We start from the raw sequence: 6,000 nt of genomic DNA, 5'->3' as shown, positions 1-6,000 counted from the left end.
AACTTGGTTTACCTAAGTAGTCTTCAATCATGAGTATAAAGAATTTCTCCAAGGAAAATAGAGGATGGGAGGGACAAAGAATAAGAGTTCCTTTTATGCAGACCTGAAACAGTATTGGACAAAACTGTCGTGGTTCTTTTACCTATTGCACTTTGTATGCCAAAAGCTAGTAGCTCACTGCATAGCAGTAGCAAAAAAGTTTTACGTGAAGCAGCTGGGAAATCTTTCAAGTGTTTTCATTCCTTTCTTTCTCATTAGCTGCAAAATGGTTTTTTGTTGTTTTTTTTTTTTTTTTTCAAAGGTCAGGTGATATTCTTTTGGAGGTTTCAACAGTATTTGAAACTGATGTTGTGGTTATAGCAGAGAACTAGGATGTAACTGACTGAGCTGTTTCTTCCCTAACCATCAAAGCTCCCATCCTTACATCATGAAAATACATGTCTGCAAAACTGTTGTCACATGTCACCAGATGTACTTCTCCAGATGTGCTGTTGGTGGAAAACACATTATGACATTTTGTTTACATCCAGTGTTTCCTTGAAGATTTAGTGATGCTCTGTTATTGATCACATGTCATCTGTAGTAGGCTGATTTCAGGTGAGAATTCTCAGTGTTTCTAAAAAAGGAGGCTTTACTTGAAAAAGGTACTCTTGTACCTGTAATTTTTTTTAACCTTTTATCCCACATATTTTGCCTAGTTCTTGGTCTTGCCTATTTCTAATTATGTCACAGGCGGTGGAAAAAGGGGACTGCACAGTTCTAGAGGCATATTCCTTTAACCCATTTTATTTTCAGCTCTAGTTACTGGCACAGTGGAAATGAAAGACTGCTTTGGTGGTAGTTTTAATTAGAGATAGAGTACACCTGTGTGCATACGGAAGTAGCTGGAACCAGGTTATTTTGAGAAGATGCTGTAAGCTTAAGTAAACTTTACTGTTGTCGTCCTTGAACAAATAACATGAAGTATCAAAACAGATGGCACGTGAAAAGCAGTAACGTCGCATAACATACGCTTTTTGCAGAGCGCAAAGTAGGAACGGTCCTTTCCAGAGCTGGGTTGCGTACAGAAAGGAAGAGACTCCTACCCTCTGTCCCCGCTGTGGGACCACCGAGGGCAGAGAGGCGCTCGTGCCGCTTCGGCCTCTCTCCACGGGCCGGGCGCGGGAGCTGCTGCTGCCGCCCGTCCCCGGCTCTGGCTGCGGACACCGAGGCCGAGCCGGTGGGGCTCGGCACGGCCGGATCCCGCTGCCGCGGGGGCGGGCGCGGCGCGGGGCGGGGCGGAGCGGAGCGGCTCCCCGGGCCGCTGCGGGCAGCAGAGGGGAGGGCCCTGCGGCCGGTGACTTCATGGGAAGGAGGCGGCAGCGGGAGGTGGGTCTCGCTTTCCGACTGCCGGTGCAGTCTGCAGGCGGGCGAGAGGCGGCCGCTCCGCCGGGCTGCGCGGGCGGGGGGACAGTGGTGAGGGAAGGCGGCAGCTGGGGGGGACGGCAGCGCCGGGTTGGCTCCCCCCGCCCCCCTTCCCCCCTCCCGGGCCGGAGGAAGATGGAGCTCGGTTAGTAAGGGTTTGCGGGAGGAGCAGCGGGAGCAGGTAAGAGCTGCTTCTCCCTCCTCCTTTTGCCCGGCCGGGAGCTCAGCGGGGCCGGCCGGCGCGGCGGAGGGGCCGGTGGCACGGGCGGCAGGTGGCACGGGCGGGCCCGGCCCGCAGCGCTGCCCTTGCCCGCGGGCTCCCCGCCCCGCCCCGCCTGCATAAGTTCCCGCTGCGCGGGGCTGCGGACAGCCGGAGGGCAAAGCCTTCGGCCGTAGCCGGTAAGGGCAAAGCTGGGCCTTTAGAAAAGCCGCCCGCCTCGTGTCTCCGTGGGGATGCGGGCAGGTCTGCCGGCTTTGCCCCCGCCCCGTTTCCCCCTGTTCATTGATGAGCTTCGGAAAGGGCTTCTGCATTGCAGACTCTCGCCCGAGCTTCTCTCCTGCATTCGCGGCTTTATCTGATAAAAGGAGTCTGTTCCCTGGCTAGCTAGTCCGGTGCTGCACGGGCAAGAGGCCGGTATGGGCAAGTGGTTATCTCCTTCAGTGAGTCTCAGATCCTATCGGGACATTTGGGGGATTGACCTCATTCTGATAAATATTAGACACACATATGATATTTATCCTCTTTCTGAAAGAGCTATAAAAGGGAATCTGTCAGGATCTGTGTAAGGATCATTTGGAGTTCACAGGGTGCAATATAGTGCAGTGAGATATAATGTGCATATAAAACGTAATGCATTGAAGCACACGACCTTACATAATCTAAATTTAAAAAGCTCACTACCCCTACGCTTACCCTGGAGGTTGTAGGAATATGTCTGTTCTAAGCTCTTTCTGGAGGCTCGTTAAGTATCTATCTGACGTAAATATGCAGAGCCCCTTGTGAGCCAGTGCTGAAAATAAAAGAATAGATTGTTGACTACTTTTGCCATAGTTCTTCATCACTGGTCAGTGTCACGCACACACAGAGATACTCGTGGCTACGTGGGCATACCTAGCTCCATACTGCAAGAGGGAATGGTGTCTTCTGTTGTCCCTTAGATGTACCTTCCAACGCTGTCATATTTTAACAAATTCTTGAGGCTCCTTTCCCTAGGCCTGAATAGTGCTACAATTCTAACATACAGATATACATTTATTGTAAATAGAAAGAAAGCTTTCACACTTTTTTTGTTTGACCTTCAGCATCTCAGAGAAATGCTTGAAACTGATGATCTGGGCAAGTATTTTGCATTGGGCTGGTTTAAAATATGTTGCTGCACGTTACATATAAAACTTAAGTCACATATAGGATGACACACAGTGTTTTGGGCTCTAAATCCAAAGGAAACTAATGTCTGATAAATTTGGCCTACATTTTATTTTAACTCAGTCCTTACAGATGACATTGACTTTAAAAAAGGTTGCTATGGCACAGATTTAAAGCAAAGTATATTAAGCTTTGGGAATTGAAAGTGCTGTTGGTAGGAAAAGTATTGTTTTGTATTTTATAATCTGTTGTTAAAATATGTGATAGCTATTGAGACTGGATGTGGCTCCATTTTCTGCCGTTGGTGTGAATTGTCTAAATGATCTCCCTTCTATGGATGAAAGCCAAATTTTGCCCAGATGTGAGTGTGTGGCTCACAGACGGGCGAACTGGTTTCCCCATTTCAATCTGGAATATAGTATCAGTGCCTGCCTTCCTCTGTGATACTTTGTTACAAGCTTGCATGCTTCTCATAAAGCTGTAGCATCGATTGTGGTGCGGAGTATAGAACCAATCTAGGCTATGTATGCTCACACAGCAGAAACGATGGTATGACGTGGAATAGAAATGACGTTTCTCTGAATCTTGCTCTTTTGTGATATTATGTTTTTAGTTTTCCAAGAAGCTCTGTCATCTTTAGGACAACTTAATTTATGTGCAATTTAATAACTGTTAAGGCTGTGAGGCTGGGTAGGGATCAGGTCTAATATACTAATACTTTTAATTATGTACAGTGCAAAAATAACCAATCATTTGCTTAATCATAGTGTATCTGGTTTTAAAAAGTTAGTTTTTGCAAATGAAATCTAGAAGATTTTAGTCTTGGTTTACCAATATATATACAAATCAGGATGACAATGTCTGGATGTTACAGACTCCAAATAAGCCTGGAATGGGCAAGGGGGAAGGCTTTTCGTAATAAGCCTACCTCTGCATCTTTCATTACTCCTGGCACATCTCTCTGTCATGTTGGCAGACTCAGCAAAAAGGCCAGAGACTGAAGAGACTTTCAGTGAAATGGGTCTCTAGGTGAGGAATTTCATAGAGCTATATACACGCAGGTGTGTCAACATTGACTCGGATCTTACCAATGCAGCCATCATGCTAATCGTTGCCATAGCTGACCTTTGTGTTCCTTAATAAAAAAATAAGGGATCTATGTTTTAATTAGCCAAAGTGCTATATGTAGAACATCTAATTTTGAAATACAAATTTTGTTTAAAATGGAATCACTGTGATATTTTCATGTCATTTGGAGTCTTCTATGAGTTTGTTGATATCTTACCTGTGTTATTTGGGGAAAAACTTTAATTTTACTAATTATTTTATTTACTGCATAGACACATAAGAACTTAAAAAAGATGTGTATCATCTTGTCACATACTGTTATTTAGCTTATTATTGCCTTTAGACACTGTAACTTCTATAGTCGTAATAGCAGAACAACACTGGCAAGGCATTCCCATGTAGTCACGTATTGTTGGAGAGAAAGTTGGACTGAAAAGAGGGAAAGGACTAAGGGAAGTAGCAGAATATTTGTCACCAGCCAGTCTAGACTTCATATCTTGGAGAGTTTAATGAAATCTCCTTCCATTTATATTTTGCATTCCCCAAAACATCATGAAATCTGAATCTCCTTTTGACTTGAATTTCAGAAAATATCTTGGGACTCATATTAAGCAAAAATTAAACATAGACTTTTAATTAAGGAAACAACAACCTCTTAAAATATCAAGTGCAACTGTTATTAAATTGAGGGCTGAAATAAGTAGAGTTCTTTGTTGTTGTTGAAGATTTTGTAGTCTGTAGGTTCATTTAAAGTTTATTTGGACTGTCCAGCCATGCAAATGCATTAATAGATATTTACATCAAAACAGAGCTAGATGGTATCTGGACCTATGGAGCAAATTAATTGGTGTTGCCCTAATGAAAAAAGCAAACAAACAGGAGATTAACGCGTCTGCTTAGACAGTCTGAAAATTCAGCAGTGTAGTCTTAAGCAAGAGTAGAAGTTTACCAGTTCAAGTGCAATTATAAATGTTGCATAAGCGTTACATTGAATCTTCCTGTATTTATTGTTGGTTTCTTAAGACATAGCGGGACATAAAACTGAGAAAGTTGAGTATGCCCAGACAACATGACATAACTGTCCTCAAATCTTTGATAGTAATTATTTGATTTTATTTTGAAGGCTGGTTAACTAGCATGTACGTGTAAATGTAGCAATATTACTATTCCACCACCATTTTCTAGTCTTTTTGTTTAGCTGTATGCTTCCCCAACGGCTGACCCAAGGGAGAAAAAATTTAAGTTGAACCTCAAATACTGTGTTCAGTGTTGGGCCCCTCCCTACAAGGAGGACATTGAGGTTCTGGAGAATGTCCAGAGACAGGCAAAGAAGCTGGTGAAGGGTCTGGAGAACAAGTCTGATGAGGACCAGCTGGGGGAACTGGGGATGTTTAGCCTAGAGAAGAGCAGTCTGAGAGAAACATGATAACTCTCAACAACTATCTGAAAGGACATTGTAGTGAGGTGGGGGTCAGTCTCTTCTCTCCAGTAATGAATGCTGAGATAAGAGGAAATGGGCTGAATTTGCATCAGGGGAGGTTTAGATTTGAGATGAGGAAGAACTTTTTCTCCAAGAGGGTAGAACAGGCTGCCCAGGGAGGTGGTAGACTCGCCATTCCTGGAGATATTTAAAAGATGTATAGATGAGGTGCTGAGGGATATGGTTTAGTTTAGTGATGGGCTCGGCAGTGTGGGGTTAGTGGTTGGACTCAATGATCTTAAAGGTCTTTTCCAACTGTAATGATTCTATGATTCTTAACAAGCATGGAAGTTATGAAAGACTTGACTTGCATTTCAGTTTTTATATTATTCTTCTGGCATAACAGCTTCTGTTATTATATCTAGTTTTAAGTAGTTTGAAGAGGCAAAGTTAATTATGATGTATTTAAAATCTCATTCTCAGTTTATGTCAGATTTTTGTTGTGCTTCTATTTGAGGTCAAGCCTGTCTCTTTTAGGATACGATTATACCAGTGTCTTTTAGTCATAGTAGTGTTTTACTTCAGAATTTTATTGATCTTATATGGACTTATTTTATTTAATAGTTTTTGGATGGAACTCTGGAAGGGCTTTAGGCTTGAAATAGAGAAATTATTGACATTGCTTATTAGCTTTTCTTAAAATGTTTTAAAAATTCATATAACATTTTAGAATCTCTCAGCC

General features: G+C 43.1%; 1 protein-coding gene across 7 annotated transcripts in view; it reads left to right on the top strand.

The window, feature by feature from the left end:
• The first annotated feature begins 1,281 nt into the window (after positions 1–1,281).
• OTUD7A (OTU deubiquitinase 7A) overlaps positions 1,282–6,000 on the top strand; it is a 130,787-nt gene continuing 126,068 nt past the window's right edge. For 6 of the 7 annotated variants that reach the window (XM_061999617.1, XM_061999616.1, XM_061999614.1 and 3 more), the window contains exon 1: positions 1,404–1,585. The gene's annotated coding sequence lies outside the window, so the exon portion shown is untranslated. Of the gene's footprint in view, positions 1,369–1,403; positions 1,586–6,000 lie in introns of those variants that run through there. The other variant, XM_061999613.1, reaches the window with a different exon arrangement.

The sequence above is a fragment of the Colius striatus genome, chromosome 7 (genome assembly GCF_028858725.1).
Source record: "Colius striatus isolate bColStr4 chromosome 7, bColStr4.1.hap1, whole genome shotgun sequence".
NCBI lineage: Eukaryota > Metazoa > Chordata > Aves > Coliiformes > Coliidae > Colius > Colius striatus.
The sequence above is the reverse complement of the archived record's forward strand: the minus strand, read 5'-3'. Positions and strand labels throughout refer to the sequence as shown.